This window comes from Gallus gallus, chromosome 3 (assembly GCF_016699485.2).
Source record: "Gallus gallus isolate bGalGal1 chromosome 3, bGalGal1.mat.broiler.GRCg7b, whole genome shotgun sequence".
Classification (NCBI taxonomy): domain Eukaryota; kingdom Metazoa; phylum Chordata; class Aves; order Galliformes; family Phasianidae; genus Gallus; species Gallus gallus.
The window spans coordinates 32,622,496-32,645,553 of NC_052534.1; the positions used below are offsets into that span (position 1 = coordinate 32,622,496).

Here is a 23,058-nt window from a genome sequence, read left to right on the forward strand (position 1 = left end):
AGAAATGAACACATCTAGACTGGAAACAAGGTGAAGAACCTTCCTGAGAACTGGAGCAGGCCTCCATGGACTCAACTGCATTAGAGTAGCTTTTTTGATATCTGTGGAGGAAAAGAGAGTAGCTATGCAATTTTAAGATGGAGTCCAAGCAGCTTGTGAAAGAAATTATTTAGTTTGGTTGCATGTAATAGCACGATGATGGACTTGATGGCAGAAGGGTGTCCCTTTCAATACCAAGATTCTAACGAGACACCCATGATATCTGTATATTTCATGCACATGTACATCAGAGATCCTCAGAGAGACTACAGCTTAATTTAATTGCAACATTGCTTCATATCTACATGTATTCTGTATTGCTGGGAAATAGTAGAACAGCATATCTCTCTTTCTAGAATGTATTTGAGTTATTCATTGTGGCCTTTACCCTTTCTGGATTTATTGGGAAATCTTCTAATGCTGTGAACTTGTATGTTTTGATTTGCAAAGCTTAGTGTATCTCATCAGTATCTATTTGTCTCTGCTACCAGAATAGGGGTTTCCGTTGAAAATGATTAGTCCATCCATGAATACAACTAAGTGATTCATATCTTTCATGCATTTAATTCCTCTGTAAGTAAGCAAAAATGCCTACCTTTTGTTGCACGTAACTCAGAGCAGGTTGTGCTGTAGCTGATGAAAATACCATACATTTGTATTTGAAATGCCTTAAGGATGGCAAGTTTTTCTGTGTTGTACAGCCCAGTGCAATCACCCTGTTTGGTATGTTTAATATTAGTATGAGAGAGACCAGCATAACCCAGTGGTTAGCCTCATTTGCACTGCAGAGCAGTTCCACCAAATCTAGTCTGTTTCCTTGCTAGAACTAGGAACAGAATCTGTCTTTTTTGCTGTACAGCAAGATGTTCCCCTGCCTTACCTTTGCCTTAAGCAGCTTAATTTAAAACCACACATACCATAACTATAATCACCCCTGGTTTGTTGGAGGGAGTTACAGGATAATTTTCCTTCAAAAGCTTCTGAAAGTCTACCCTTGACTCTCTGGGAATAACATTATGCCAGAATTAACACAAAGGGAGCTTTGCCATAGGGTTCAGTGGAGAAAGGCTTTCTAACTTCGTCTTATGCTACTCACAGTACTAACATTAATTCTCATTATTAACTTTAAAGACAGATTGCATCAAGCTGTGAAGATATCTGGTGCAAATTTACTTTTTTGGTGCTTGAGTTTTGCATTAGAAACACCTATATTCTGTATGAAGAAAATATGAATTTTCACGTATGAAAGAGAAAAGTGAAAGCTCCACAAAAAAACATTAGTGAAGAGCACCAAGTTTTCTTGATGACTGTTGCCTGTGTGGATGCTCTGATATTTCAGGTAGTATCAGAGGCTGCCTACATATGTCACTTCCAGTTTGAGCCTTTCCTCAGACAGCTTTCCGCAAACTTATGGGGTTTTAACAATTTTGAAGACCTGGCTACTATGTCAAATTTAGTTAATCCTAGCTAATAACTTCAAAAGCTTCTTTTTTTTTTTTTGTGTATCTCTCTTTCAAGTTCTCACACAGAGAAATGATCACATAAGCCATGCTCCCTTAGGAAACTGTGCTACAGAGCCCTTGAAAAAAATTTCATGCTAATAGTAATTTATCTAGATAAAAACTGTAGGACTTTGGAAAACCAACCAGGCAAGGAAAGTAAACAATGTAGTATAATGAATTAAAAAATAACACTTTCAAGTACGTAAGAGGAAAATACAGGACCATTTTATTTCAGTGCAAGTTTGAAAGTAGTCAGTGTTGTAAACTCTTTCTGGTAGGTATAATACCTATAATGCTTTCAGATTTCTGCAGACAGACAAGAAAACAAAAGAGATCAAGATATACTACAGGCCTAGCTCAAAATCACTGTAAAATTCTTTTTGCCTCTGTAAATTTAATTCAACTAATCCATTGCTGTGTCCCCAAAAGAATTAGCAACTGAACTGAAATAGAAAATAACTTCTGTCATAGTGGTACAAGTTCTTCTCTCAGTCTCATAAATAAAACACTGTAACTTCAGTATTCTGGGGTAAGGTTACAATGGAGGAGTAGATTTGTACTGATGAAACAGAGAATAGAATTTGATCCTAAAAATAATTTGAACAAAAAGAAATCAGGAACGTATTTTCTTTGCTGATTGTTTTTTTTTTTTTTTTCTTCTTTTTCCATTTGTTTGTGTTTTATGGAGACAGCCATTAACAATGCAGGTACACTGGCTGGAGTTACAAGGGAAGGAATAATATCTCTGAAGCTCTGAGATATGCAGAACTGCATACATTAACTATTCTATGCTTCTATGGCCTCTTCCTGACCACAGAGAAATTGAAAAAAAATATCAAAGAACATGGACTGTAATTACACTTTTTTTTCTTTTTTATAAATTTTATAAAGAGGAAAACTCATTATCTCCAAACTGCACATCAGCTTAAGTATCAGGAAGGAAACAGTCCATAGACATAGCATGGTTAAATTTCCTGGAGCATAGCTTGGTGTGAACATAGAACAGAGTATTTGGAAAAGGAAGGTCAATTTGGATTAAAATTTTACATCTAGGTTGTGTCTGGTGTGCCATATCTGGGATCCAATACCGTAGGCACCTAGTTCCATCCACACTGGGACAGTGACATTAAGTCCTGGGTTATTTGGAGCTTTGGAGCTGACCCTAATGGTAATTTACATGTTCTTGATAAAAATTCTCTCAGACTTATTTGATTATATCACACTGACAATCAGAGAAGCCAGATAAAATTTGTTAAGAAAACAAGGCTTCTTTCATATGGAAATATTCTATGAGGAAATGTCAGGTGAAACTCTTTCTTTACTCTCTACAGCCCTCTTAGATCAAGAAAACATGATTATTATAAAAAATTTCAAATTGGCATTTTAATGTAGTTGCAAATATCTCAGGAAGTGTCGCAAGACCAGAGAAACCTCTGGGCCTCCTTTGATGTGACTGTGGCCAAGCTGGGCCGGCTTATTTCCCGGCTGTAGGGCTCCCTGCCCCATATCATCTGCTGCAGCTTTAGAAATAAGGCAGGGATGTGCTGTTAGGAGTAGAGACAATGACAAATGAGTGCTTCATTTTATTTTACTATCATTCTTGCAGTTCTCAGGTTTGACAGAAGTGAAAAGTAAGTGGAAACAGCAACGACAGCTAATGATACTGCTCTTTAAAAGACAACCTGCTTTCATAAAAACCCACAGCACAGCTGGTGTAGTTAGGTAGGGAGCTGTTGGTATTAATCCTTTTTCACATTTCTTGGTAGATTCTTATGTATTATTAATTTCTTGTTCAGGGGTGATAGTTCTTCAAAAACAGTTTCTCAGAGGAAACGTTCCTGTTCTTCCTGTCTGAACACCAAATCTCAGCGGCTAAGGAAAAACAAAGACAACAGTAACAAAACAAGCATAAGGCTCACAGAATAACAAGGAAAGGGCATTCCACTGTACTCATGGATCTGGCTCTTCTAGATGCTGAATGACCCCAGCTAAAGGAACTGTCCACATGTAATTCAGGTTTTCACAATGCGGGCACCCATGCAGGAGGTTATACTACATTTCTATCTATCTAAAATATAGCTGGGTTCTGATACTTAAGTAGAAAAGATCCTGTTGCTCTGATTCTGCATAATATAATGTGATACCAAAGATACAAATATATATATATTTGGCAAAGTAAGTGCTGTGTTTCTTATCTGTGAATTATTTCCAGTCTGAGGATAATAATTCGACTGTAGCTATTACATCAAACTCACAAGTAAGCAAAGAAAGGAAAAGAATCTTTGCTGAAAGGATGAATTATATAATCATCTAATATTATTTATAGTACCTGACTGGAAGAGAGTTTGTTTCCTTGTTTATTTGCTGTTTTTTTTTCTTAAATGCAGAAACATTTTAAACTAGGGGAATATTTTAAAGTAGCAGACTATCCCTGTCCTCTGGGGTAAATAAATACATTGGTTAGCAACTTTTTATGATCCAAAGACCAAAATGTCTTAATATATAAAATATTGCTCTGAAAAAATGGTCACTGTGAGAGAAGAGCCATCAGCCAAGTGGCTAGATGGTTTGAATGATTCATTAGATTGAGATTTATTAACTGGATTTCTGCTTTAAAATCCAACTATAAAATGGATAATGAAGCAGAGCAATCATATAGGGATCATACAGGAAAATAGGTAATGATAGCTCTCTCTGAAGAGAAGAGGAATCAGCACTACTTTTCTCAGGGGCTATATGTACAGGAAATCAGAAGAATTTGCTGTGTTGCTATTATGTGACAGGAGTGCTAACTGGATCTGAAATGGCCCTGACAGGAACTGTGGGAGGGGGAGTCCAAGGGAGCTCCTTCTCTTTCGCTCTTACTTTCACTCATAAGGACCAAGAACCAATCTGAAGGTGCAGATCTGATCAACTCCACTGGATGTTGAAAACAGAAAGATTAAACTGTGGACTTCCTCTTGCCAGCTGTATGGATACTAAAGGACAAAAAGTTATGGAGAGAAGAAACCTAGTTTCTCTTGCCAACAAGGAGGTATTCAGGACTATGTCTAGATAAAATAACTCAGGCTACTTTTTAACACGTGCAGAGATAACAATTTTTCATCAGGACAATCCAAGTATTTGCCAGATGAAAGTATATCTTTCTTCATGTTTTGAAATATTCTCCAAGTTGTATGTTGAATTCTTTGCTGACTTCAGTTACTTTGCTCTGAAACATTCATGTTTCTGACCTCCTGGGAGACACTGACCATAACTAAGGAGCCTAACTGTTGAGTTGTAAATAAAGGAACAGACTTAAGCATAGATCCACATTGTAAAACTAGCTCAGACCAGAGAGTTTCAGTGCATACTGAGCACCACAAAAAATGTCTTCAGCAGCCACCATGTATCATTCCCTTTGCAAATATGCCTGGCTTTTTATGGACCTTATCTCCTGAAGCTCCAGTGGCTTTCAGAAGGGATCTTGCTGTCCTACTCACTGCAGTTCCCCAGGAAAACGCCACTGGGGACCCTACTGCAATACACAGGGCTGTCCAGCAAAACAGCATTGTATTTTTGTTTTCTTCACAGGATAAGACAGTTGGGGAAATATTCCCCAGTAAAACATTTAGACATTATCATGGTACTTTGGTTGTTTCTTTTCATACGGAAAACATTATCCTTAGAATACCTTTGTTTCTAATGAGCCCTAAGATCACAGGGATATTGGTAGTATCCCATAAGGACATTTCTGTATTACAATGAGACTGGATGCTTCCTTGAGAAATTACCAGATTCATCATATGAAAATTAAATTCTGTATGGCTTCCTAGAGACTGCAGTGATGTTTTTAGGTGTGTTTTTGAGCTGGAGAATGGTAAATATGCAACAGATGTAAGCAACAGGGTACAAACAAAGACTGAAAGCATAGTTAGGGCTTTAATTAACTTTCAAAATAGCTTTTGCCAAAATCACTGTTTCTCTACCCATGTGGTTGGCTTCTCAAGGAAAGTCACTGCAGGGAGCAGTGATGTGTGAATTAATTTAAAGGAATCCTTTGTATTTATCTCATTTTAAAGAATGATGAAAAGGTATAACCTGGTGTTCAGTGAAGGTAATTTGAGACTAGATACGCCACAAAATACTGCAGAGTATTTTTGGCTTTGGTGTTGGTTTTGGTGGTATTTAATTGTGGGGTTTTTTCATTTTAATTTTTAATATTTGCCACTGGAGCTTTTCCTGATGTCAACGAGAGGCAAATCTGCTTGCTATAAAGCAGCATCAGCTTCCAGAAAATAATGCAGTCCCTTGTTTTAACATTGTGCATTTGTAACTAAGGCATTTCACTCCTCACCTTTGATAATGAGTCAGCATAATTAATTCAACTCAAGTGCAAACCCCATTCTTAATGCATTTACAGCATGCACGGTTTTATTTGTATAACAACAACAACAAAAAATATTATATGGAATGTGTTCGTTGTCATATGTTATTCCTGATATATTGGGGTGCAATTTCTTAGCTACTCTGATAAATACACTAAAATATAACAATAAGATACTGTTATCCTTTCACATTTACCTCCACGTTAAACTTACGCTGAAAAGAATCCCAAAGGGCATATTAAAATGTTTTACATTTCTTGAAATTATGGTATTTAACTTATTTGTTTTATGCATATAGATTTAAAGATTTTAAAAATATAGTGTATCAGAAAAAAATTAGCATCCCATGCCAAAACACTCTTTAAAATACACTGCGCTAGAATCTTATCCAACTGATCCAGTGTGTGGAAAAGTCAACAGGAATCTTTCTCTTGATTTGGCTCTGCTTTCTTGTGAGTCTTCATTTTAACAGGAAACCTTTCGTTTTTCCCCCTGGTATTTTTCATAATCCCATTCTCATTTTTGACATCAGCAACAAGTGTTCAGACTTGAAATACACAGAGAACTTTTGATTTCACAATTATAAAATATGATGGAGACAGGTAAATTTTATTTTTAAAGAAATATAATGTTAGAATTAAGTTCTTTGAAGTGACATCTACCACTGCCCCTGAACTAACGGAAAACACAATAGACAAAGACAGATAACTTTTTTAGATTAGCACTTGGCTAAATTTCGATGGAAGATAATTTTAGTATACTTTGAAATATAAAACATATTACGCCTTAATATTTTTGCTTTCTACTTCTACCAGTATAAAGTACTAACTAACACAGGAAGGTCCTCATCCACAACAGAAGGATCTAAATGCTGAGTGAAAGGGACATAACAATGTCTTTAGGATTCAAAGATGGTCTTTTAACAACTGCCTAGTGTTCTTTCTCATTTCATTAGAATTTGCATACTTGGGGTGTGGTGTTAGCATGTCTTTTCCTCAGACACGTATCATGTAAGGAGTCAGCTATCATCTTTACTCTGTATTATGAAGACACTCTTTAAACCTCTAAATGGAGTGAAGAACCAGGTGGAGCAAAGTACACAAACATTGGCTTCTTTACGGCCAGCCCAACACAGGAACAAGATACACTCTTTCTTACTCCACTGACAGAGTCGAGTGCTTCTGAGCAAAATGACAGTCTTCCTCCTCTTTCTCCTCTCTTTTTCTGAAGAGAAAAGTTCATCATCCGTCAAATAAAATATTTAAGATGTTTAGTACAGCCTGTGTATCTGGATACTAAATATTATCATCTTCTGGGACAAAACATTGTTAAAGCTGACACTGTTAAAACAGTGGAGGCACAGCTGAACAAAGCTGGAGATATGTCACCTTAATAGAAAAAAGTAAGCACTAAACCCCACATTTGTATAAGAGAGGAAGAGATCAGCCTCCTTTGATTGTAAGTGGCACAGCTGGCAGAGCTGAGTGGCTTTGTTCCAAGTAATATCTAATAACAGATAACGCTCAAGGGTAACACTAATGGAGATGGAATGGAATAGAGATGATTGCACATTCAATAATTGATTTTTCAGTGTAATAAATAAGTAAATCCTTTTGAATATTCTTTCTAAATAGAAATACAAGAAATTTTAGATTTCAATGTCTTCACTTGGGAATCACGCAGAAGTGAATATGAGTCAGTTTTGAGTCAAGAGTTTGACTTGCAGGGATCCTTAGTCAAAACCTCCACACAAAGAGTGTTGAAAGCACTTTATTTAATCTCCAATCATGGGTAAATGAAATGAAAAACCTACTAGTAAAAAATGCTTCTGCCTCATAAACGTCAACTGAGCACTGGGAAAATGTAGAAATATTTCTGGTATAAATGTTTTCTTTTCAGATATTGTTGCAAAGAAATAAAGCCAAATGCTAGAGTGTTCCTTAACTTCACTGGGGAATGATAACTCTGCCCACTGCATTTGCATAAGCATTTTTGACATTGGCACAGATTTACACAGCTGCTTGAGTCTTAGGTGAAATAATTTTTTTGGATTAAGAGCACTGAATGCCAGAGATTGCCAGCCACTTAATACACTGCATTATATAATTATACCTGCTGTGTTGAAATTAAGTACCTGTGTGTCCAAGATCTCATTTCACCAATAGATTCCCCCCCTTTTCTTGTTCCTCGTCATTTCAAAACATACCAGAAATTATGCAAGCTAGGCAGATTCTTTTTCATTTCAGGACTTTGGTAACTACTGATTCTGTACAGTGGTGAACTGCAATTAATTAACTTCAAAATTATTTCTGCATTTGACATATTATATTAAGTGAAATTTCAACAATTTTACTCCCATTCACCCCCTCCCGCACCCCCTCCCCCCGAAAAACATATTCAATATCTCATTCCATTCAGATAAGGAACTGTGTAAAACTCTTGTTTTCCTATGTTTGTTTTTCAGCAGCAAACACATTTAATTGTCTACATACACTTTCCACGTATATTGTTTTATAATAGAGCCTCAGCTTTAAGTTCCAGAGTAACTAATTCATATGAAAATTGTGGAAACAATTTAATAAATCTTACTTTAAATGTATAGATATATAAGCAGTAGACTGCGGAAGTATTCATGTGTTTTATTCTTTCATTCCATTTTCCTGTCCTTTGTCTCTTAAATGAGTGCAGAAGGTATGAAATTTAGTTTAAGAAGACAGAAGTAACAGACTGCAGCTTCCTCAAAGAGACCTTCTTCATTGCTTCATTGCTTCACAATTGCTTTTGAGAAGAGTGAAATCTTAAGTTTTGTTTTAATTGTCTCTTTGCTCTAATGAAATCAATAGGGATACTCAGCTTCCACAATAAAATCTTATGCAGTGAAAAAAAAAAAAAAAGTAAAAAAATTCTACTGTAAAAAGATGAAAAATCAACAGTGTAAGTAAGACAGAAAATACTTTGTTCTGTTGTTAGTCATGTCGGACACAACCACTATGCTTCTGCTTTCCCAAATGAATGTACATGCTTCCAGACATCTGAAGAATGTTAATTAGGATATCCATACATTCTGTTCCTTTCATAAAATGGCAACAGTTGGCTTTGTGCTGTTCCCGGGCAATAAATATGGGGTAAAGATTAGACAGGAAGTAACATGAGGAACAGCTGAGGCACCAGGGGTCTCAGCCCAGAGCAGAGGAGTTGAGGGGAGGCCTCATGGCGGCTGCAGCTCTCCCAGGGAGCAGAGGGGCAGCGCTGATCTCTGCTCTGTGTGACAGCAACAGGGCCTTCTACCTCTGTCTTGCTTATTTACCACGTCAGTCTTTTGATAGCTTGTGGGTTTAGAAAAACTGCTTTCAAGAGCCTTGAGCCCATCCTCAGTGAAGTAATATGGTAAGAATTCTTCCTCCTCAGTGATGACTTAATTTTGTTTTGTAAGAGATGTATTTATGTAACTAGAATGACCCTGCATAAAATACATTACTAGTTATGATCACAAAATAAAACCAGCTTCAATCCCTACTGCAAGATACTGGCTCAGATTTGTCAGTGAGTACACTGTTAAGAGCAGAAACACATTCAATTCTCCATTTACCAAATTTGAACAATATCTTTGAGGAATTAGGGATCAGGAAAAAACATAGTACATAAATTGATTTTTTTTTTCTAAAACCAGCGTTAATATGAAGCAAAAAGTTAGAGAAATCTGGATCTGGAAAGCAAGTCATATTTGAACTTTGAATATAAATGTTAAGTGGCAAGAAATACAAAAATCTTAGAGTGCCAAGTGTGTAGAAAGTCCACAAATGTACAACACAGCCTGTAAGTCTATAGGTTATTACAGAAAGCAGTGTGCTAAAACAAAACTAAAATCCCACATTTCTAGGGGAAAGTATGAAAAAGCCAATTATTTCTCATGCATTACAAACACCTGAATAGCAAATTACGTTTTCTTGTTTCTGATTTTTTTTCTGCCTTCATTGGACTAAGACTGAATGCCTAGGAAAAAAAAAAATCAACTCTGTCTCCTTCCTGAATTTCATAACAAGAAACATTTAATGGGCACCAATATATTTGTATACAAATTGTATTAGTGCAGGAAGGGGATTTTCTGTTTTTAAAGCACAGGTTTTTACTGACATAAAGCCACAGAAGGAATGTGTGAATACTTGCGAATAGCCTGAAGAAATAAAATCTGATAGGTAGTTGTAAGAGTCAAGGAGCATAAACATATCCACAAGTGTTCACAAACCAGCTTTTTCCCTTCTTTAATGTAACTACCCTCATTTTTCTAATTTCATTCTAGATGAGACTTGCCTTGTGTACTTAACTGGGGTCAGACCATGCTATTACACATGGACCAGTTCCAACAGGAATCTTTAGACTGGCATCCTCTTCATAATTCTGGCCCTGATTAAACATAGCTCCTCCCTTCATTTAAACAGTCTTAAACAAAACAAAACAAACCAACAAAAAAAAAATGGTTATTCTCTTTCCTCAGCCTCCTCAACTATTGGAAAAGGCTTAAAAATAAATAATCATCTATTTTTCATGATACAGGATCAATTCAGATGATTAGCTGAAGAATGCATTCAACTGTGATGAGTGGAAACTGTACCATGAAAAGCAACTAATTAATACTAAATTAGTTCCATCTAAAAGCTTAAGGCACAAAGTTATGTACTGTACTTGCTGGACCTCTAGCGAAGTGGAAAAGGCTCCAGGTTAACTTCAGATGTGTGCATAAATGGAAAATTGTTTTTGGCCTTTGTACTGTTTTTGTTGCAGCCACATGGCAAATCAAGTTACGTTGATGAATTTACTGAGCTTAACTTCTCATAAAAATAATACTCTTCCCTGTAGACAACAGAACAAGAACAGTTAGCAAGAAAACAGGCATTACTTACTCGCATCTGGTTACTAAAATGTTCATCATTCAGTATTCAGAGTTTTTCAACAGTAGTTGTAATCATTTGAGCAAATGTCTTTGAAAGCATCTCCTCAGGTTTGACAAATTGCAGCATGAAGTTGGAAGTTTTGCAACTGCTTGTGAACTTTGAAATGAGGACAGGCATCAGTGCAGAGACAAAACGATGAATGAAAAAAAAGAGATCACATCTTTAAGTCTTCAGTGTGCTACCTTAGGGCTCCAGTTCTTGCAAAGTCAGTTATTCAGCTTAATTTTAACTGCTCAGAAGCATTGTCCAAACACAAATGAATCTTTTTTTTTTTTTCTGATTTTAATAATGCTCTAGTATATTAATTAATAACACCCCCTGTTGCAGAAGTGAGAGACTAGCAAAGACCTACTAGCAAGTTACAGAAGTTGCCTCCCACTGTTTGAAAGAGCAATTTACTGCCATTGGAAATTATACAGTTCTTTGAAAGGACCAAACTGGACTTTAATCTCTCTCTGATCTTACTGCTCCAGTGGTGTTCCGGAGCCCTTCATGCACTGTAACTCCCTTGGTGCTTGTAATAACTTCATCTTGGGAGTGTGATGTGCCATTGGATTCTTCTCTTCCACTACCCACCAGGAAGGCCTGGGCTGAGCCTGCTTCTGTCAGAAAGGCAGCTGCACCATCCTTCAGTATTTTAGCAGCTGCATGGGCTTCAGAACAGCAGATTCACAGCTGTCATTACCACAGTAAATGAAAGCAAACTTGTACAGGAGTATATCTACTTCAGACTTGTTATTCTTACTCCCTTCCAGAGATTATTTTTCCTGCCCATAGGTCTACGAGCCAGTGTATCCATGATTTCCTTCCTTGGAAAGATCAGGTGCAGCCTACTTAGTGCCTTGTAGACATAGCTGGGATGCCAAGAGAGCATGAGAACAAACAGGGGAGTTGACCTGTCCCAGGAGTGCTGTGCAAATTTTATTACTCAGTGGCACCCTGAAAGCAGAACTGAACCTGACTGCAGGCTCTACAGAGATAACTGCATGATGGAAAATGTCACTTTATAAGAATGAGAAACATTTTTTTTTTTCTGTCCCATTAAGCAGTGCAATAAATGCAAGCCTCTGTAGTCATTTTCTTAACAGCAAATCCTGATAAAGCTGTTCATTAGACGAAAACGTGTATTGTATGTCAATAAAATGAAAGGCCTAAGTGGGGGAGTGAAACAATTCTTTCAATATTTGTTCTGGGAAGAAAGCTTTCAGATAACAGCCCATCACCAGAGTGCTAGAAAATATCTCTTTTTGGACTTCCTGTTTTTACAGACTGAGATACTAAATATGCTCAGCACCACCTTAACCAAAGAAAAACACTTTTTTTTTTTTTTTCTTTTTTTCCCCCCCTTGAACAATTAATCATATTCTAGCTGAAGGGAAATTAAAAAGAAAAGAAAGAAGCCCAAAAAAGCTCCCCACCACCCTGGAGCAGTCATACTAAAGGAAGCAAATGAAACTTTCAGAATCATAAGCTTCTTTGTTTGGGCTTGTTTTGCCTCCAGTGAAATCTGGAGAAACACGTATTTTCCCCTAGATATGAAATATTTCCTTTACACTTCCTGATTTCGTTCATAATATGGTCCTTATCACCATCTGAGAAAAACAGAAGGATTAGAAAATAACAAAGGCTCCTTTTTTGGAAAATAAAATATCTACAGAGAGTAAAGATGGCAGTAGGCTCGATAAGGGAGTCTAAATTCTTTTGCTATCTGACGTGACAGATCAAGGTTTTTCCCCAGGTGAAACTTTTTCATATTGCAAGTGAAATATTGCCTTTCTAGACCATTCAGATTCCAGCTGTAGCCTTCAGGAAAATTTGGTATTCAATATTATGATTCTTAATATTTTATTTTCTCCTTATCTTTAATAAGATCTCTGCCAAGCGTCTTGGAGTGTCTCACTTGAAACTACAATTTTCTCTCCTCAAAATATTTTCATATGCAGCTGATGAGATTAGGCTTCCTCTCCACTTCTCAAGGAGAAACCTGCTGTTACTGGATTGCTCCAGTGTTTTTGTTTGTTTGTTTGAAGCATGGAAACATAGAAACCAGAGCAGTGAATCTGGGGATTTAAAAAAGGAAACACTCATGTTTTATACAGTTTCTTATGAAGAACTGAGCCATCTGACTTACTGAAAACCTTTCTGCTGCTGCAGCACTGCCAGGGAGTCACCAGGACAGAATCAAAAGACTTGCTGCTTTTTAAAGTTCAAGCTGAGAAGGTACTCAAGAATTAAGACTGGCAAAAATCCTGTGCCTAAAACAAAATTTAGTGTAGAGGATTAAGTTTAATGTTTATTTACTTTTCTGAGGTAAAATAAGCAGTGATTAATACAAGATGTAATTTACACACTGAGGTATAAATAAAAGGGCATTAAATGGTAAAGCCATGTATTTAGCACTGCTTGGGGCATTTGTGTGTTACCCAAAGTGTAATTCATGCATGACAGACATGATATATCATTCTACTGCTTTTGAATTTATATCCATGTATTACAGCAAAGTTGCACATAGTAGAAAGCTAATGCTACACAGTGGTGAGTCAGTACTTAGGAGAATTAGATAGGGAGACAGAACAGAAAAAGTTTAAACAGCATCAGTATGAGAGATGAATAGCTCAGGGGAATTCTCTGGATAAAATGTGCAATTAAGTAAAGCAGTAGAGATAATATTACGTGCCTGTACACACTTAGGTAATATGTCCCAGGAAACACTCACCCTTGTAGGAATCAGCCAACTGTATTGGAAAGAGCTTCATAGTAGAAGACTACAGGGTTTAAAAAACACTTAAGAACAACCCTAAACATTTACCCATCTGTACCCTGAAGAATCAAATGTTGTCTCTGCTCTCCTGTACCAGCATAGTGTTAGTATAGCACCAATGGGAATAAGTGGTGTCATTAAACTGATGTCATGGAAAGCTGCACCAGTTCAATGATCTTCAGTCACAAAGTTGCTAAATGCTTTTTAATTATTCATAATGACTGCTGCTATGGCTTGGCATTTAATTTACATTTATGAAAATGTTAAAAAGCATTATTCATATCAAATTCAGGTCATGGGGCAGGAACACAAAGCCCTTTTTTTTTCACACTAAAGCTATGTAAGTGTTTTTGCCCAAAGGCAAAGCTTGTGATATTCACTTCTACAAAAGCTTCAACCTCCACAAAAAAAAAAAAAAAAAAAGATAATTTTACATCTGTAAATTTATAAGGGCAGGCTTTAAAAACAGGATTTCATGTTCAAATATATCACTGGCCAAGTTTATAGAAATAGTTGCCTTATTTACCGTAGCTTATAAGCTTAGAAGAAGTAGCCTCAAAGACTTTCATTTCTCTTCTACTTCCCCAAAGTTAAAAAGCTCATTGAGAAGTCACATAGTTTTTATGTTGTAATTTCTACTGGTTTCATGTTCAAAAATACACTAAGACTGGGAGTGGCCATAAGGTCATAACTTCTGTGATTATGGATGCAATACACTTACAAGTTCCTCTCCTTTTTTTCAGTGGCTTATACATCTTCCATGAAGCACTTATTAAATGCTCCAAGACCAAAGGTAATTTATTTATGGATGTTAGGTAAACTGCAAAACTGAGGGAAGATAAGTTGTTAAAGTTTGAAGTTCCTATAAGGATATTTTAATATTTATGCAAGTGTTTGAGTAGAAATTCACCTATATTGCCTGTATTTGAGATGTGAGCATTTCTTGTTTTGTTTTCTTTTTTGCTTTTGTTTATCTTAAATATTATTGAAAAAAAGCTTGTGCACAGTAGCTGTTTTTGTAAAACAAATGCAAAAATTATCACATGAAGACAAAAATGACTCATTGAATGGATAAAAGCAGTGGTGCTTATATTTCTAACAGCTGTTAGTTTCAGAAGATTTGCTTGATATTCAGAGGTTTGCCAGTGCTGTGGTATACTGTATCAAGCATCACATCTAACCATGTCTAATCTGTAATGTTATGTTATAAAATAACACAGAATGCCATTTTTCCTCCATGCTCAAAAGCTTCCACTTCAAGTAACAGAGACAGACTTCTGAACCAGGCATTTCTCTGGTCTGTCCCAAATACTGACATTCTTCTGGTCTGCCCCAAATACTGGAATTCTTTTGCTATTAGGCTAGTCTGTTCTGAATGTTAAGGATTTGGGAGCATACTTTCTACAACACTCACTCCTACAGTTAATACTCAAAGAATTCAGTACCACAATAAACTTGGAGTTGTTTGACCCTTTTGGCAAGTTTGCCTTTAGTAATTATCAGTAAAATGGTAGTCCTATATTTGAAACAGCAGACTCAATATGTACATTCTGTTCTTGGCTTTCCAGGAATTTTTTTCTGTATGTTTTCAAACTAAAAGGAGGAATAACATAATAAGGGTGGTGAGTCACTGGAACAGGCTGTCCAGAGAGGCAGTGGATGCCCTGTCCTTGAATGTACTCAAGGTCAGGCTGGAGGGGCTCTGAGCAGTAGGTATTCCTATTCATTGCAGGGGATTGAACCACATGAAAACGTTAATGGTCCCTTCCAACTCAAATAATTCTGTGATTCTGTGATTATGTATGATCAGCTTCATCACTGAATAGTGTGAATAGTATAGATGAAAAAAGCAGTGTGACGAGTCATGGCAACTGCTCTGTCTTCTGCATTATATCAACCCCCCAACAGACAACTTTTGCCAGCAGCTCCTCCTCTTACTTAGTAAACTTATAATCAATTAAAACTGTGACCAATCACACAAAAGATGGATAAGGACTCAGTGTTCATAAATAACCTTCCATACTGGAAAAATAAAGAGTGGTTATGACAGATTATACAGCAAAACTACTGGAAAGATTGCACAAATAAATTCTGGTTAAGAAAGTCTTACTCATAGCAACTGCTTATAATTTAAATAATCTAAAATGAGAATGTAGTAAGGATCAGCCCTTCAGTAGCTTACCTCAGTCTGGTTTGTACAAGTCTTGCAGTGAACAACCAAGGGTATACAGGACTTTAGCCCAAAAGCCTTTGGAAAATTAAAATTAAAGAAAGCATGAGTTTGAGTATTTGAGTGACCTGTATATGAGGATATATCAGTTCCTAGTTGGGGTTTAATACCTACTTTACCTTTTTTTTTTCCCCCCCAACACACTTCCTGAAGTGTAAATACCCTTTTTGCTTTTGTGCATCTATGTCTTTTAAACCAAAGCAATTATAAGATCCTTTGAACAGATTTTCTTTGCAGTCAGTTGGCAAATTGAAAGTCCCCTGCAAGAGATGATATAGTAATGCCTTCCTCATCACAACAGGCTACAGGGGAAATACAGACAAGCAGAACTCCTGTTGCCTTAGATATGCCAGACTCACCAGAAGCACTAAACAATCAACTAAATAATAAGTAGAAAAATCTGCCAAACAGTCTGTATCCATGTGTGTGTGGATAAGAGAATCAGTAGTGCCTGGGAAATAACCTTCCATGTTGGAAAAACAATGACTGCTTATACACAGATTGTGAAACAGAACCACAGGAAAAAAAAACACAGAAGAAAATGAGTTCTAGTTAAGATAATTATATTGATATAAATTATGTTTAATTTGATTAGTCTAAAAGTAGGAGAGTAAGAAATTATAGGAGTTATTTTTCCCTCTTAATGATCATAATGAAGTCCAGGAAGGTATATGAGAAACAGAGATTAGGCTGTGTAATTCATTTAAATTAAAGGCTCTACTTTATTAAAAAATAAAAAATAAATAAAAAATAAAAAAAAACCCCACAAGTTTACTGTTCATTATTACTGTCAGCTTCAAGAAAAGCACAGTGAAGAAAAGACATCCCCTGTACTGTAGCGTCTCTTTGCTGAATCCAAAGCTTGTTGGTATCCCTTGGTTCCAAACACTTTTTAGATTGTTGGTCAGGTATATACTATTTAGAATGATAAATTTCAGCATCAGAAATGCATAAGCAAAGTGAATCAAAACATCTGTTGCATTTTAAAAAGGACAATATTTTTTAAATAATAGACTAGAAAAAAAGATTTCTGGCTCAAAGTCCACATGTTAGAGGACATAAATACAAGATTTCTCCTATATGAGACCAAACATTAGTTATGAAGAATGTCTCCCTTTCTCCCTGAAAACCTACTAAAATATTTTTCCTGCTTTCTTAACTCTCAAGTTTACTCCCAGAACACTTCCCTCATTTCATTTTTTCTTATATGAGATTGTGAGTCTGAAATGAAATGCTTAGATCACTGACACAGGAGTAATTGGATCACCTCTTATGACCTTAGGTAACACATATAATATGAAATTATAAGGAAGGAGAATAGCTGATATTCAAACTTCAGTCACAGGGTAACTATGCAGAAGAAAATCTTCTGTTTGTCAGGACTGTCTTATTCTAAACTGGGATTGTTTAGTCTAGGGAAGAGGAGATTCAAGGGAGACCTTATCACTCTCTACAACTGCCTGAAGGGAGGTTGTGATGAGGTTGCGGTCAGCTTCTTCTCCCAGGTAACAGTCATAGGATGAGAAGAAATGGCCTTAAGCTGCACCAGAGGAGGTTCAGGTTGGATATTAGGAAAAAAACTCAGAAAGAATGGTGAGGTATTGAAACAAGATGCCCAAGGGAGGTGGAGGAGTCACCGTCCCTGGAGGTTTGAGAAATGTGTGTGTGGCACTGGGGGACATGGTTAGTGGGCATGGGGGTGTTGGGCCCACAGTTGAACTAGATGATCTTAGAGGTCTTCTATGATTCTACATTTCTAAACATTCTAAGTACTTTCCTTTATTATCATTTGTAGTAATAAGATTAAAAAAATGTCTCTCTCATCTTGATAAAGTATACCCTACTTCATCCAGCCTAGTTTCTGCAAGGTTTATATTTCCAGCCCTGTCAGTCTTCTTAATTTAATTATAGAGACTGTGATTTATCTCTTATTTTCTTTTAAGTTCGGGGAATTTGCCATAAAATAAACATGCTTATTTACTACTGAGTCCTCCACATGTCTCCAGGTTATGATTCTTTTATGTTATAGATATATATTTAAAAATCCTTAAATTAGATCAAAGAACACTTAGTTAGTAGATAAGTACCACTCTAAAATAGACCATGGATTCAGTGTTGCTATAACAAGAATTGCCATGTGTTTGTTGTCTTGTAAAAAGAGAACACCTGACCCTTGGAGGCCATAATCTGTCAGGTTTATAAAGGAATTCAGAATAAAACTTTTAGTAAAATAAATTATTTCTCAGTTTCCCTCACATATTAGTGGGGCACGTTAGGATGTATCTAATAGATGGTTCAATCACAGAGAGTCAGAAATGCAATCTGGGAAGGGTAGCTCAGGAAAGATACTGATACATAGGAGGGAAAGGGAAGCAGAGTGTAATTTCATTTGTGTGCAAAGGCAATTGGAATGTTTTGATTCCAAGAAAATTTTGTTGAAAAAAACCTGCTTTTTTAAAGGACAATCTGAAGAATCACTAGTACTAGCATCAGGTCCTTAGGATTTATGTGGATTTCACTTGTAATAATCCTGCTGTTAAAAGCAATGAGCAATCAAGGAAGAATGAGAAGAAAACCAGGACAGTTTAGAAACCTTTTTCCTTCATTATTTTCTGGGTATTTTACTGAGAAAGACATCATTCTCATGGAAAATGTGCTTGGGATAAGGTATGGAAAAGTGAGAAACTTCCAGAAGATCATCCAAAGGATAAGTGTCACAGCCTAGAATATAACCTGGGTCGCCTAAGTCTTAGCACAGTGCTTCACCAGTCATATTATATGGCATTTCCCATTCCCTGAGGTTACCCATCCTAAACTGACAGATTCTGAGACAAGAAAACTGAAGATATGTTTCTCCTAGGAGGAGTAAACTTTGGAATCTGAGTAACAGAATGATTGTTTTTTATTAACAGTTTTGCAGAGCACTTCCATTGTGATGCATTATCATTGCTGAGCAACATGCTGGTTGAAACTAACTTCTAGCAACAGCACGTTTTGTAGAAATGAAATTCATATCACATGTCTTGGCATTGTTATTCAACTGGCAGAATTTAACAACCAATTTTAAAGATGACTGGTTGCTTATTAGTTGCTTTAATTTCATTCTTGTTGTTTGTTTTTTTTTTTGTTTACTTTTTTTTCCCATCTGACCTAGAACATGTTACGTGTCTGTGATAAGTACATTGTGTTAGAATTTTCCTTTGAAGAATGTCACAGCTGAAATATTTGATTTTTTCATTTGAAGAATTTGGAATTTCAACTATATTTTGTCTCACATGTAGAACAGGTGAGTTTACTCATGATATTCAATCCAGTAGTGGAGATTTCCTTGGAAAGAAAGTTTAACTGTCATGGAGAATGGGAACACTTTCATTGATAGTTTAGCTGATTTCTTGAGTGTAATAAAGAAAGACAGTGGGTTAATATACTCTGATTTATAATCAGGGGTTACTAAATAAAAAAATAATAATGTCAGGGGTGAATGGGTAATAGAAATAAAGGACTGGTTTGACCAATACCAAAGAAATTACAAGTTGACTACTGTAAAGTTGAAATTAATTCAAAGGGAAATGAGTTAAGGTATGACAATCTCAAAACTCTGAGAAAAAATCGAACACTACAGTGGTAAGTGACTGAGGAAGAAGAATGAGAGAAAGTATTTCAGAAAGGCTTTTCTTAGAGCCTGCCTTTGATTTGCTGCTTCTCCCATGAGTGTGGGGCACAGGAAAACAGCAGAGAGATCATTCTGAGCTTTGTCCACACTTTCTTGCCTGAGAGTGCTACAGAAGACTGATGATAAACACCATGACACCATGCCATTAAAAGTTATGTTAAAAGTTATGTTAAAAGTTCCTATTCCTTTGAAAGAGGAAAGATTTGTTTTGCAGATGATTAAAATGATACAATTTTGCAAGAAAATTGTATAGGCAACTGAGTTATCTAAATACAATATTTACTTGCAACTGAAAATAAAAATATGCTATAAAAAGTATTTTCAGAAGTATCAAGCAGAAAAATTACTAACAGGAGTAATCTCAGGAGAGATTATGAATAGCAAGAACTAGCACAGCTACCATGAGCTGTCTCTAGAGTTTATTGTTTTATGTATTCATGCAAAGCAGTAGAAAGTCAAAGTGACACTTCATAGGAATGTGCCAAATCCAAACTGCTATTCATTATTTATATTGTGCATATAAAATGGTGACTATGCACAGGGCCATATTTCTAAATTCCAATATGACAACTCTATGTCTGCATTCAACTGTTTAATCTGATGGCTGTTTGTCAAAGTCCTTGCATTTTTCTTCACCATTGTCCCTTATCTACAATTACAGAAGAAGCTGAGAGATCATAGAGGTTAATTTCAGAAAAAGTCACTGTCCCACTGAGATGCAGCCTCCTCATGTGTCCCATCTGACTGCTCTCACTTCTTACCCATCCCAGAACTGTCACAGGTGTCACCCTTGAGATGTCTTTTGCTCATATTCATTTTTTCCCTGTCTGGGAGAATTAATGTCATTCCTTCCACTCACAGAGGTTTTGTGTGGGACCTGAGCTACTTCAGGCTTTTTACCACATGCTTCATCCTCTGCCTGAGCTTTGAAATTTCTCATGCAGTCTAACTGGTTTGACAGCATGCTCTCAGGGACTTTTTCAACCAGAGTCAGTCTCATTTGTCTTGCAAGATTTCTCCTAAGAGCTAAATAACAACTATTGGGATAAAAATCCTGAAGTCTAATGAGATTTTTGTTTTGTTTTGTTTTAGGGGGCAGACATCTCTCAAGAGTAAGATCTGTAGAAAACATGACAGATTTTTATCTTAACCCTGCTGGGTTTTGCCTCATACTAGTTTCCCCTGGCAAGTCGTGATATTAATGAAAACAGCTTGTGCCTGCACCTGTATCATGTAGTCCATGGGTGAATCTGATCAACAAATTCAGGCAGCCTGACTGCTTCAGCAGAGTAGCAGTCCTACAGAGTTGAATGTCTAACACAGGGAGGAATTTCCTGGATACTGCTTGCTTTTTTTTTTTCTTTTTGTCCTGTGTAAAATATGAATGCATATGCCTTGAACAAATTTCTGACTTGCTGACCCTTCTGGCAGATGTGGTAGCCTCAGCCTGCATGACAGTGTTTGAAATGTTCTACAAAGAAGTTGGCTGGTATTTTTATCACTTTTTTTTTCTTTTTTTTTTTCACCTGCACAGACACTTGTAACACCGGTCCTTTGTAGTGTTTGGATGTCACCATTCTTTTCCTCCCGATACATTTCTCTCATGTCTTGAAAGCAGCAGGTTCTCCCTGCTTTACTTCCCTCTGAGCACTTGGCAGGCACTTGGGGTGGGATCTTTTCCCCACACCAGCTGTTTTTTTGAAGGGCCTGGACACAGGAGTCTTTACAGTAGGGCAGGTATCTATCTTGGTAGCCATGAGACATCAAAGCACAGTCACGCAGACAGTTATCAATTGTCACATGTAGTAAGTTTAGTACTAACACAGCTCCAGGATATGTTAAATTAACTGTATGTTGACCACAAACGAACAGTGATGGTGTAATGTTTATATGATGGTGAAACAAGGTTTGGTAAGACTTTATTTGTTGCTGCAGGGGAATCTAATTTCCTGTGATGTTTCCTAGATCATGGTGTTGAGCATTCATGGTACTCCCTGTCCCTGGTGCTTTCTCCCCATTCTTCTGTCCCCCGTTCACCTCTGGTCTCCTCCACTGGCCTCTGCAGAACTAATTTCTTCTATTCAGACCAGGGCTTCTGTCTTCCTTAAGCTCACACTTCCTCCTACATGATGCAGAACAAAAATTGCCTCAATTTAGTTTACATTATCATTTACCTCAATGAAAATAACACCTCCCCTTGTTATAAAGTCAATGTTTTCACATTTCTTCACTTGTTATCTTAGCAGGCTGGGTTGTTGTGTGTGTCCAGGGTGATAATGGAGCTAGTTTATATTTTCCAATTTATTTTACATTTTCTATGGAAATACTAGGATTCCTAATATATTGTAAGAAAGATTTTAAATTACTTTCACAGTAGCAATATAGTTTATTTCTGGCATAATTCTCATATGTCCAATCTCTATTTTCTTAAAAAAATAAAATAAAAATCCACTGCCTGGTTTTGCATGAAAAAAAGGAATTAACTAGATCACTCTATGAATGTCTGCAGTTTCTCTCTATAAAGCTCTGAAGAAATCTAAGTGTAAGGTTTAACTCATACTTTTGGTTACAAAATAACTGGTTTTTATCAGCAATTTATTTTTCTAACACTATTCTTTTATGCCATCTCCTTCCCTGTAAGTGCATGTTTTATCACTGGCAATAAACAAAGCACGTGCAAGCGATATTACCTTTGTTTCTCATGCTGCCTTCAAGGATTTCAAGCACTGCAAACAAAGCATAGTTAAGTGCTTTCCAGGTAGTTCTTTATCTGCAATGTGTAAGTAAAAGTTTGATCAGCAAGATGTTCTTTCATACCTTCTCTGTCTGTCACAGGAAGATGTAGGTTGGCATCCAGATGCCCGGCTGTGTGGTTTAATACGCCTGTTTCCAGCTTTAGCATAAAGAGTTAGTTTGACCACCAGGTAAGATATTACCACAACCTGGAGGCTGTTTTATCAAGGCTGAAATTATTACAGCCTCTTTCTACTGAGAAGGGTCAAGCTCCCATACACCCCAGTTCTCATTAGAGCTGGATGAATTCTTCCAAGTGAATAAACTTGCAAAATATATTTAAAGCCTTAGAGCTGAATTATTTTTCTTTGTGAAACTGTGAGTCTAGGAGTTGTCACAAACCTATATCCCCCTATGAATAGTTTTCCAGCTACCAGCCTATGAAAAATTCTTCAGTGTTTTCAAGCATACTGAAAATTTGGCGTATGGCTACCCTTCTGTACTTCAAAACTCATTATTTAGTGGGGTGGAGAAATTTTGATAGTAAATACTACTTTTTTACATACTGGATATTCACTGTTTTTCTTTTCACTGTTTACAGATGCAACTTTAATTCTGAGTGGAATTTTGATGTTATTGTAAATGGCATGATTATCTGCTTTTCATTTTAAGTAATACACCTGCATATCATCGTGCATAAAATATCTTCAGGCCATAGACCAAACTGACCTAGAACAACAGGACAGTTCTGCTCCTGCTGGAGAAGAAAAGGAGAATACAGTTGGTGATTAGTATGAGTGT

At 36.6% G+C, this 23,058-nt stretch overlaps 1 long non-coding RNA gene across 2 annotated transcripts in view; it reads left to right on the forward strand.

The window, feature by feature from the left end:
• The window catches only part of LOC101747727, a 109,801-nt gene that overhangs the window by 13,926 nt on the left and 72,817 nt on the right, over positions 1–23,058 (forward strand). The window contains exons 2-3 of one of the 2 annotated variants that reach the window (XR_005858339.2): positions 14,365–14,414; positions 22,360–22,448. This is a non-coding gene — a long non-coding RNA (uncharacterized LOC101747727). The remainder of the gene's footprint in view (positions 1–14,364; positions 14,415–22,359; positions 22,449–23,058) is intronic. The other variant, XR_005858340.2, reaches the window with a different exon arrangement.